The sequence below is a fragment of the Rhinopithecus roxellana genome, chromosome 4 (assembly GCF_007565055.1).
Source record: "Rhinopithecus roxellana isolate Shanxi Qingling chromosome 4, ASM756505v1, whole genome shotgun sequence".
NCBI lineage: Eukaryota > Metazoa > Chordata > Mammalia > Primates > Cercopithecidae > Rhinopithecus > Rhinopithecus roxellana.
In genome coordinates, this window is record NC_044552.1 from 3,381,665 (window position 1) to 3,394,039 (window position 12,375).

A 12,375-nucleotide genomic window follows, 5' to 3' on the forward strand; every position below is an offset into this window, starting at 1 on the left:
CAGTTCACTCTGTGTTGTACATGCTGTTTTTGATGAATTTCTGATGTCATGTATCCAGCATTACAGTATTATACAGAACAGCTGTACCACCCTAAAAATCCCTTATGCATCAACCATTTGTCCCCCACACCCCACCTTAAACCCCTGGAACCCACTGATCGTTTTACTCTCTCCATAGTTTTGCCTGTTCCAGAATGCCATGCAGTTGGAATCATCCAGTATGTCGCCTTTTCACATTAGCGTCTCTCACTTAGCGATATGCATTTCGGGTTCTTCCATGTCTTCTTGTTGCTCTGATAGCTCATTTCTTTTTAGCACTGAATATTATGTTGTTCTTCAAGGCACATCTTTTTTTTTTTGAGATAGGGTCTTGCTCTATTGCCCAGGCTGGAGTGCAGTGACACCACAATAGCTCACTGCAGCCTTGACCTCCTAGGCTCAAGCAATCCTCCCACCTCAGCCTCCCTAGTGACTGGGACCACAGGCACACACCACCACACCCAGCTAATTTTTGTATTTTTCTGTAGACATGGGGTCTTGCCATGTTGCCCAGGCTGGTCTTGAACTCCTGAGCTCATGTGATCCTCCCACCTCAGGCCCCCAAAGTGCTGGGATTACAGGGATGAGCCACTCTGCCCTGCCTAAGGCACACATTTTAAGGCCCCAGAAAAAGAAGGCAAGTGAGCTAGAACCTGTGTGCCTAAGGGCTTCCGTATCACAGCTGCTGTGGTCACTTGCTGGACTGTGTCCTTCCTGGCCAGCCCTGAGCCTCCCCACAGGGCCTTCCCACAAGGGAACTCTGTGAGCTACGCTACCACGTGTGAGAAAATCCCAGCTTTTAATTTGGGATTTGTGTTAGGAGGCGTCCCGGTGCTAGGGTGTGGGTTTACTGAACAACCCTGAAACACTTCCACCAAGGACTGAGTCAGGCTTTGCATGAACATGATTCAGTGTTTTAAATAGAACACTCACAGAGATTTTACACTCAGCCAAAGAGTTTTGACTGTTTTTATTAATGATTTTTAAACATTGCAGTAAACGGGTCTCTCGCTTATCCCCTTCATCCTTGAGACAGGGTTTTCTGATTTTTTTCATGCTGAGAATGTAACCATGCAGACTAGCCTTCCAGGAGAGCAGACCGGCCTTTACAGGTAAAACAAGACTGAGAATTTCACTTGCAGACAAAAGAATACCCAATTTAATAATTTCACCAAAAACAAGACATACTCACTGAAATCGAGCTTATGAGAGATTTCATTGCTCCCAGCAACAAGCGAAATTTGTGTGTCTGGGATAGTGTCACGACAAAATGTTTTGTGAAACAGATGCCCTTCGCAATTTGTGAAAACAGGGACTCTTGTGAAGGAAAAGGGAGACATATTTAAACAACAGACGCTTTGTTTTCTTTCTATCTTGTTTTTGGTGATATGTACATATGTGTGTATATAGACATAGCACCAATCTAAGATTGAAATATACAATCAAACAGCATAAATATGCGTGTACGTGCATAGTGTTTAGATACAGTAGTTATTGACTAAGTGATAAAAGGAATTTTATTGAATTTTCATACAGAGGAGCTAAAATTTTTCTTAAAAGGCAGTCACTAGTCAGATTAGGAAGGTGACACTGAATAAATAAATATGAGCCCAGAAGTGAGTCTGTGTTGTCTCCCTGTCTTGGTTCCTCCATCCCAAATGGGAGTTGGAGGTAATGGTTTTAGAGGAGTCGGTTGAGGGGGCTGGAGGGAAGAAGTAGGCAGATCTCTTATAACCGCAATGATGAGCAAATGGGCTTGCCGGCAGCAGCAGGAAGAGGAAGGGAAAGAGTGAAGGATGGTGGGAGGCGGTCCACCCCCAAAAGCAAGAGTTGCTGGCGACAGTGCATCCAGAGATGAAAGACAGAGGGGCCTCAAGCTGACAAAAGTATAAAGGCCATCCCTGAGTACGGTGGCTCACATCTGTAATCCCAGCACTTTGGGAGGCCGAGGTGCGTGGATCACCTGAGGTCAAGAGTTCAAGACCAGCCTGATCAACATGATGAAACCCTGTTTCTATTAAATACAAAAAATCAGCCTGGTGTGGTGGCAGGCGCCTGTAATCCCAGCTACTTGGGAGGCTGAGGCAGGAGAATCACTTGAACCTGGGAGGTAGAGGTTGTCGTGAGCCAGATTGCACTATTGCACTCTAGCCTTGGCAACAGAGTGAGACTCCATCTAAAAAAAAGAGAAAGAAAGAAAAGTTATAAAGGCTGTCCTACATACTGCTTAGTGTGTTTGAAACAGGATATATTTATTGGATGAAAAAAATGGGCTCTACTGAGCTGTCTGGCATTATGTAACATGCTTTGGTTATCTGTGGTACTGCTCCCATGAGTTTATTTTCATTGAGATTTCATCAGAAACCATTCTGGAAAATGTGTGGAACCCCAGCAAGATCATAAAATGACTTAATGATTACTAACACAGCTGCAGGAACGAGAGTGGAGAGAAAATAACTGAAATATGATTCAATAAAATCATGACGACCTCAGCATCTGACAAGGTGAGGTGGCTATGGCTCCGCTGAGAAAGCTGCCTGTTAGCGGGTAAGCCACAACCTGGAGAAAGCACTGCTCTTCTCCCTGGGGGAGGCCATAGCCCACTTTAGTTCTGGCTGGTAAAAAAAAAAAAAAAAAAGAAAAGAAAAAGAAAAAGGGGAAAAAAAGACAGGCAGTCTCTCTATTGCCCCCTGTTGTCCAGTTGTACCATTGCAATGTTTTTCCATACAGAAGGCAAACAGAACTATTCTTTCAGATTTTTTTTTTTTTTTTTTTTTTTTTTTAGGATGGAGTCTTGCACTGTCGCCCGGGCTGGGGTGCAATCACGCAATCTCGGCTCACTGCACCCTCTGCCTCCCGGGTTCAAGCAATTCTCCTGCCTCAGCCTCCTGAGTAGCTGAGATTTACAGGCACCCGCTACCACAACCTAGCTAATTTTTTTGTATTTTTAGTAGAGATAGGGTTTCACCATGTTGGCCAGGCTGATCTCGAACTCCTGACCTCATGATCAGCCCGTCTCACCCAAGTAAACAAAAAGGAATGCATAAGAAGATAAACAGCCCCTTTTGGCTCCAGGGACTGGTTTCATGGAAGAAGATTTTTTCACAGGATGGGAAGAGGGACGGGGATGATTTTGGGATGAAACTGTTCCACCTCAGATCATCAGGCATTAGTTAGATTCTCTTAGGAGCACGCAACCTGGATGCCTTGCATGCTCAGTTTACAATAGGATTCATGCTCCTATGAGAATCTAATGCTTGCGACTGATCTGACAGGAGGTGGAGCTCAATGGGGAATGGTCGCTCACCTCCAGCTGTGCAGCCCAGTACCTAACAGACCATGGACTACTACTGGTCCATTGCCTGGGGGTTGGAGATCCCTGGTATAAAGAGGAGAAGGGGCCAGGCTAGGTGGCTCATGCTTGTAATCTCAGCACTTTGGGAGGCCAAGGCAAGAGGGAACTTGAGGCCAGGAGTTTTGAAACTGGCCTGGCCAACATAGCAAGACTCCTTCTCTACATAATAATCATCATTAGCATCATCAACAGAACATTAGCTGGACATGGTGGTGCATGCATGTGGTCCCAACTACTCAGGCAGCTGAGGCAGGAGGATCTCTTGAGCCCAAGAGGTCAAGGCTGCAGTGAGTCATGATCATGCTACTGCACTCCAGCCTGGGCAACAGAACAAGACCCTATCTCAAAATAAAAAAAGAAAAGAGAAACTATGGAAACTAGAGTGTTGTTATTTTAAATAGAGCTGTCAGGGGAGTTGTCTCTGAGAAGGAGGGTGGGTGGCAACAGTACGTGAGGCAAAAAAGATTCCAAATGCATGGAGAGAGTAGCAGGTGCCCAGATGGAAGGCGCAAGTGGGGTTAAAGGACCAGCAAGGAGACCACTGTTGCTGTGGTGTAGGGAGTACGGTGCACATGCAGACCACATCAAGCTTGCATATGGTGACTGAGCGAGTGAGACACAACGTGGCCAGGACAGAGGTGGTGGAGGTAGTGAAAAATAGTCTCATTCTAGGTGTATTTGGAAAAGGAACCCATACAGTTTGTTTATCATTGGGATGTATGTGATGTAAGAGAAAGAGCGGAAGAAAGTGTGATTCCCGGGTCCTTGACTGAACAGCCAGAAGAATGGGAGAATGGGATACCATTTATGGAGATGGGGAAGAACCTGGGATGGCCACCGGGCACGGGCACATGGGGAGGTCTGATGTGTTTTAGGTTACTTTAAGTTTGAGTTGCCTGTTCGACATCTGAGTGGACATCATCAGATAGCGTGGTCACTGGTGTCCAGATGTGCCCTTGTGAAGTGTTGTGTTTTGCATGTATGTTCCGTCTCCTCGTGGGAGGCAAGAAACTAGGTCTTAACCCATAGGTGCTCTTCTAAGTTTCCTAACACTTCTCAGGTGCTTGGTGTGCACTTGTTGAACTTTTACTAAAGCTGCAAAGCCTGATGTGTGTCATTAGGAACACTCAATATTATTTTGAGGTCAGGCACGGTGACTCACGCCTGTAATCCCAGCACTTTGGGAGGCCAAGGCGGGCAGATCACTTGAGGTCGGGAGTTCAAGACCAGCCAGGCCAACATAGTAAAACCCCATCTCTACTAAACATACAAAAATTAGCCAGGTGTGGTGGGTCATGCCTGTAGTCCCAGGAGGTGATTGAACCCAGGAGGTGGAGGTTGCAGTGAGCCGAGATGGTGCCACTGCACTCCAGCCTGGACAACAGAGCAAGACTCCATCTCAAAATAATAATAATAATAACAATATTTTGAAGCTGTCAGCATCATAGGGAACACCCATATGGGTCTTAAATTCAAAGAATTCACAGACTCATTGTTCCAGTTGAAGATGACATCATCCTACAAAATCACACCGTCTCTGTTTCACATCCAAACCAGTCCCCGCTGGCAGTGACAGCATGTTTTTGAGCTGGAGAAGGCTCCTCTCCAAGGGAATTTCAAGTAACAGATTTGATTATATATATTCTCGCTGAAAAATCCCTCAGTGAGATTTCTTCATTAACCGTTAATGATCAGTTAACCTTTAAGAATGTATATATCCTTATGACACACCGAATTATAAAATAAAAATAGATTTGCTATGAATACATGAGTGTACCTATTTGAGATGTGTGCAACAAGATTTTAACTTTCACCAAAGAAAGGGAAAAAAAGTTATTTTCCTTCACATACATTCAGACTCCAAGCGGAGGAAAGTGCATTGTCTAGATAGTTCAAACTAATTAGTGAGGAGAAAACTAGCATTGCGCTGGCAGGCTATCCAATATGTGCCTACAATGATCAGATTATCTGAATAATCTTCTGCTCCCACCTCAGCTTTCATGGACCCAGCTGATAGCTGGTCATGGCATCTTTTCACAGGGTGACACAGCTCCTTTGGCAGGAAGCAAAGGCAGAATTTAGGCAAAAAAGAAGCAAAGAGAAGCCTTTGAAGTGATTAAAGAAGAATCTCCCAAGCCTATCTAGGTTAACATAAATTCCATTAACAGGCCAGGTGGGCACAGTGGCTCATGTCTGTAATCCTAGCATTTTGGGAGGCTGAGGCAGGCAGATCGCCTGAGGTCAGGAGTTCAAGACCAGCCTGGCCAACATGGGGAAACCCGTGTCTACTAAAAATATAAAAACTTAGCCAGGGGTGGTGGTGGGCACCTGTAATCCCTGCTACTTAGGAGGCTGAGGCAGGAGAATCGCTCGAATCCAGGAGACAGAGATTGCAGTGAGCTGAGATGGTGCCACTGCACTCCAAGCTGGGAGACAGAGCAAGACTCTCTCAAAAAACAAAACAAAAAATCCATTAACATCATCTTATTTTAGTGCATATCTCAAATATTCTCTCTCTCCATCACTTTTCTCTCGTGAATTTTTCGGTAGGCTATTCTAGCTATGGTTCACACCACAGCATTTAATTCTAAGGCCTGTCTTTGGAGGTTTGGAGTTTGGTTTGGTTTGGTTTGGTTTGGTTTTTAGAGACAGAGTCCTGCTCTGGCACACAGGCTGGAGTGGTGCAGTAGCTCGAGTGACCCTCCCGCCTCTGTAACGAACTTAGGTTTGGCTGCTTACCACTGAAAAGCCAAATATGAGAGATGAGGTTGGTGAGAGGAAACGCAGGTTTATTGGGAAAGCCAGCGTAGTTGAGAAGATGATGAGCTAGGCTTCTAAAGTACCATCTCCCGGCCAGGCACGGTAGCTCACACCTGTAATCCCAGCACTTTGGGAGGCCAAGGCAGGTGGATCACCTGAGGTCAGGAGTTTGATACCAGCCTGACCAACATGGCGAAACACCGTCTCTACTGAAAAATACAAAAATTAGCCAGGTGTGGTGGCACATGCCTGTAGTCCCAGCTACTCAGGAGGCTGAGGCAGGAGAATAGCTTGAACCCAGGAGGCAGAGGTTGCAGTGAGCCAAGATTGTACCACTGCATTCTAGCCTGGGCAACAGAATGAGAATCCATCTCAAGAAATAATAATAATAATTTTTTAAAAATTAAGTACCATCTCCAATTTTTTAGGCTGGTTGGAGGGTTTTTATGGGAGGGGGCTATGGGGGAGACAAGGAGGTTGGTATCTGAATAATCTTCTGCTCCCACCTTAGCTTTCATGGACCCAGCTGATAACTGGTCGTGGCATCTTTTCACAGGGTGACACAGCTCCTTTGGCAGGAAGCAAAGGCAGGCAACTGAGGACCGTAGACATTTGGGCACCAGTGAGGGTTCGAGAAGGTTGGGAACTTCTTTGTCCTTGGTCAGGTCACAATGCTCCTATCAGTCTTTTGTATTTTTAGTAGAGGGTTTCACTATCTTGGCCAGACTGGTCTCAAACTCCTGACCTCAGGTGATCCGCCCGCCTCGGCCTCCCAAAGTACTGGGATTACAGGCGTGAGCCACCGTGCCCAGCCACTCCTATCAGTCTTTAACAATATATAGTTAGTTGTTTTTATACTTCCCCTTTAATCCCAGAGTTAGTTTCTAAAAGTACATGATTGTTGTTTGTGTATATTTTCTCGGTACTATAAAATTATCCTAGCCTACATGCAGGAAAGGGTAAAACCCTTTAAACAAAAATGGAGTTCGTTATGTTCATTCTTTTGCTGTTTCACAGTTGTACCTCAGCCTCCCAAAGTGCTGGGATTACAAGAGTGGTGTCTTTGGAGTTTTGAGATGTGAAAATAATGAAAGGCTTTCAAAACGTCCAACAACATTATGAAGTCTTTAGTGGGGAACATGAGCATCTGTATCCTGGTTTTTGCAGTAATCAATTATAGTACCTGTTATAAAGGGCTTGTAGACATTTCTTGATGAGTCTACAGATACTTGGTAACGGGGAAATCCTCAGATAGGTTTATCTATGAGCACACAGTAGATGTTATTTTCAGAAACTTAAATATTGCCTGCCCTGCGAAGTGTGTATAATGTGGCTCACACACCAAGGGCTTCTCCATGGGTAGGTGTCCGGCCGTCTACCAACAAAGGGGCAGGGAGTTATCCAGGAACACACAGAACCAGAAAAGAGGCTGACATGTCTGGAAATAAGGCTTCTGGTCTTGTGAAGGTCACATCACCTCTGCCTGGTGATGGGCAAGAATAAGCAGACAGCAACTCTGGTAGAGAGTCTTACGAGATAGATGTTAACACCTGAGAGTTTTATTTTTATGACTTGGATTTGCAGCAAAACAATCTCCACTTGATGTGGGATTGGTTTCCTTCTGTTCAGTGTATGTTGTTAATGGCTGTGAAAGGTTTGGGAGAGGATCTGTGGAGCCAGTTCCAGATCGGTCCTCCTACTTAGAATACAGTGGGTAACTCCATCTGATACGGTCACTTGTAAGTGTATTTGTCTATGTATATATGCACATATATGTTTGTGTGTGTGATGTAAATGTAGTTTTGAAACTGAATAGTGTCGCACACTTGTTGTACAGGGTAACTAGAATTGTATGAGTGGCTATAAGGCAGACACTACATCACAATTATCTGTACCATGGAACAAGCCCATGAGCTCATACCTTTGGATCCTACTTATTTCAGGCAATATTCACCACTGTTGGGGGGTAGCGGGAATGCTGAGTTCATCTCTTTTGGTGATACTGTAATATCTTTGCTCACAAGGGTAGAGGTCAGGAGGCATACAAAAAAGAAAATGGGTTTGGGGGCCAAAGACTGGGATAAAATCCTAAACCCATCAGCTAATAGTTATGACATTAGGCAAGTAACTTATTTCTCTGTGACTATTCATAAAATTTATAAAATTGGAGTATCTATACTATTCCATACTAATACTGTTGTGAACATTAAACAAAATACTTTTTGTAAAGTTTGTACCTGAGAGCTTGACAGAGAGTAGGCACTCAAAAACTTTTAGCTTGCTTCACATTATAAAACTGGCCCAGAACAATGAAACTTCCCGCCAGTAATACACACAGGCGTATGGGTTCATGCTTACAGGCGGCCATATGAATGTACTCTAGTTGTCTCTTCTGAAAACATGCCTTGTGTGGATCCAGTAAAGTCATTCTAGAAGTGTATCACAACTATATCAATCAGAGTTAACAAAGGAGACAAAAAAGATGAAATAGAAAAGCCACAATCTGTGGAAATTTACTACTTTTAAAGTTTTTTTGGTACTTCAATTATGTATGTGTGGTTTTGTGTGTCTGCATGTGTATAAAATCCAACAGAGGCCGGGCGCGGTGGCTCACGCCTGTAATCCCAGCACTTTGGGAGACTGAGGCGGGTGGATCATGTCAGGAGATCGAGACCATCCTGGCCAACATGGTGAAGCCCCATCTCTCCTAAAAATACAAAAGTTAACCAGGCATGATGGCACGTGCCTATAGTCCCAGCTACTCAGGAGGCTGAGGCAGGAGACTCGCTTGAACCCGGGAGGCGGAGATTGCAGTGAGCCGAGATCATGCCACTGCGCTCCAGCCTGGGCAACAGAGCAAGACTCCCTCTCACAAAAAGAAAAAAAAAAAAAAAACAATATTTTAAATATTGTTACATATAGCCAATATTAATTTAGATTTACCACATATCTACCATTTTCATTCCTCTTCATTCCTCCCTGTACAAACTTCAATCTAGATTTGTTTTTTCTCTACCTAAAGAACACCTTTTAGTATTTTCTGTAATGCAGATCTGTTGGTGGTGAATTCTTTTAATCACTGTTTGTCTGAACGTGTCTCTATTTTGCCTTCATTCTGGAAGGACCTTTTTGCTCCATACAGAATTCTCAGTTGGCAGTTATTTTTCTTTAGCAATGTAAAGATATTCCATTGTCTCCATTGTCTACTGGCTTCCATTATTTTTGAGATGTAAAGTGTGAGTTCAGTTGTTGCTTATTTGGAGGTAATATGTATTTTGTTTTAAAGGCTTTTTTTTTTTTTTAATGGAGTTTCTCTGTTGTCACCAAGGCTGTAGTGCGATGGCATGATCTTGCAACCTCGGCCTCCCGGGTTCAAGCAATTCTCCTGCCTCAGCCTCCCAAGTAGCTGGGATTACAGGCTCCTGCCACCATGCCCGGCTAATTTTTATATTTTTCGTAGAGATGGGGTTTCACCATGTTGGCCTAGGTGGTCTCAAACTCCTGACCTCTGGTGATCCACCCGCCTCAGCCTCCCAAAGTGCTGGGATTACAGGCATGAACCACCATGCCCAGCCTGTTCTAGAGACTTTTAATGATATTTTTTTCCTGTGTAGTTTACGAGATGTCTTTGATTTATAGCAATTTATTTCTCATCTGCCTCAGTGAGGATTTCCTTTTATTTTTCCTGTTTGGGCTAGGCCTTCTTGAAACTGTTTTATTATCCTTCTTCAGTGTGGGAAAATTCTTAGCCGTTACCTCCTCAAATATTACTTCTGCCCTATTACCTCCCCTCTCTTCCTCCTCCTAGGATTCAAATTATGTGTCTGTTGGCCCCTCTCAATTTATCTTATCTGTCTCTTACCCTCTCCTCCATATTAACCGTCTTTTTGTCTCTATGTTCACTCTGTGGAGTCTTTTCTAAAGCTCTAATTAGAGAATCCACTTCATGAATTCTTTTTTTTTTTTTTTTTTTTTGAGACGGAGTCTCGCTCTGTCGCCCAGGCTGGAGTGCAGTGGCCGGATCTCAGCTCACTGCAAGCTCCGCCTCCCGGGTTTACGCCATTCTCCTGCCTCAGCCTCCCGAGTAGCTGGGACTACAGGCGCCCGCCACCTCGCCCGGCTAGTTTTTTGTATTTTTTAGTAGAGACGGGGTTTCACCGTATTAGCCAGGATGGTCTCGATCTCCTGACCTTGTGATCCGCCCGTCTCGGCCTCCCAAAGTGCTGGGATTACAGGCTTGAGCCACCGCGCCCAGCCCATGAATTCTTTCTTAATCCACATCTATTCACTTGGAACACTCATGGCATTCTTGATTTCAATGGGTGTATATTTTAATTCTATAATTCTCATAGATCTTTTTAAAAATTAATTAATTTTTTTAGAGACAGGGTCTCACTCTGTTGCCCAGGCTGGAGTGCATCTTGCAATCATAGCTCACTGCAGCCTCTAACTCCTGGGCTCAAGATCTTCCTGCCTCAGCCTCCTGAGGGACTACAGGCGCGCATCACCACACTAAGCTATTTTTTTAAAAAATTCTGTAGAAACAGGGTCTCACTTTGTTGCCCAGACTGATCTGAAACTCCTGGCCTCAAGTGATCATCCCCGTCTCAGCCTCCCAAAGTGCTGGGATTATAGACGTGAGCCACCATGCCTGGCTTCATGGATCTTTTACAAACAGGTCCTAGTTTCCTATCAAAATTCTCAAGCTGTCTTTAATCTTCTTAAATATTATAAGCATAGTCATTGTAAAGTCTATATGTATGACTCTATATGAGAAGCCCTGGAGCATTCGTTTTTAAGATCTGATATTTTATTAGTGTTTATACATGTTATCTGGTCTCCTCATGACCACCACCCCCCTTTTTAAATTGAATGCTTTTATTTGCAAAATTGTGAAAATAATTCAAGACCTTAATCCAGTTTTAGGAACTCAGATGAGTCAAATCTGAGCTTGAGACCTTGAAAGGCCTGTTGGCTTGTGGTTCACTGTCACCTCTAAGGGACAGTGCTTTGGGGTCACAACTGAAAAGAATGGGGTTCACCAGAGAGTACCCTCCCTTGGTGTACCCTAAACTTCATTACCTTTTCCCTATGCTCTTAACATCATCAAAAGCCCACTTGGTTTCCCAACTGCTCCACTTTGGAATGTTCAAGTGTCTTCAGGAGAAAACAGGCCCCTAACACCAGCTTCAACTGCCTGGGCCATCATCCTTTCCTGATCCAACCCAGGAACTGTGTGTGTGTGTGTGTGTGTGTGTGTGTGTGTGTGTGTGTGTGTGTGTGAGAGAGAGAGAGAGAGAGAGAGAGACAGACAGACAGAGAGACGGAGTTTCACTCTATCGCTCAGGCTGGAGTGCAGTGCTGCGATCTCGGCTCACTGCAGCCTCTGCCTCCTGGGTTCAAGCAAGTCTTCTGCCTCACCCTCCCGAGTAGCTGGGATTATAGGCACCTGCCACCACACCTGGCTAATTTTTGTATTTTTAGTAGAGACAGGGTTTCACCATGCTGGCCAGGCTGGTCTCAGAATAAAGTGGCGCAATCTTGGCTCACTGCAACTTCCGTCCCCCGGGTTTAAGCGATTCTCCCTTCTGAGTAGCTGGGATTATAGATGCCTGCCGCTACACCTGGCTACGTTTCGTATTTTTAGTAGAGACGGGATTTCGCCATGTTAGCCAGGCTGGTCTCAAACTCCTGACCTCAGATGATCCATGCACCTCGGGCTCCCAAAGTGCTGGGATTACAGGCATGAGCCACCGCACCTGGCCTTTTTACTATCTTACTTGCTGTCCAGTACTATCAGAAAAAAAGTTTAAACATTTTGTCCAGAGTTTTTAAATTTATTTGTTTGCTTACATTTTTGTTCAGAGTTTTTAGTTGTCCTCAGAAGGAGGGTTGGTCCAAATTACCTAGTCTACTACATCTAGAAAGGATATTGAAAATTGACCTTTTTTTTTTTTTTTTTTTTTGAGACGGAGTCTCACTCTGCGGCCCAAGCTAGATCGCCCAGTAGCACGATTTCAGCTCACTGCAACCTCTGCCTCCTGGGTTCAAGCGATTCTTGTGTCTCAGCCTCCCAAGTAGCTGGGATTACAGGTGCCCGCCACCACGCCTGGCGAATTTTTTTTATTTTTAGTGGAGACAGGGTTTTGCCATGTTGGCCAGGCTGGTCTTGAACTCCTGACCTCAAGTGACCACCCACCTTGGCCTCCCAAAGTGCTGGG

At 44.6% G+C, this 12,375-nt stretch overlaps 1 protein-coding gene across 6 annotated transcripts in view; it reads left to right on the forward strand.

Annotated features, from left to right (window-relative positions):
- ATXN1 (ataxin 1) overlaps positions 1-12,375 on the forward strand; it is a 464,792-nt gene that overhangs the window by 444,103 nt on the left and 8,314 nt on the right. The window lies entirely within an intron of this gene.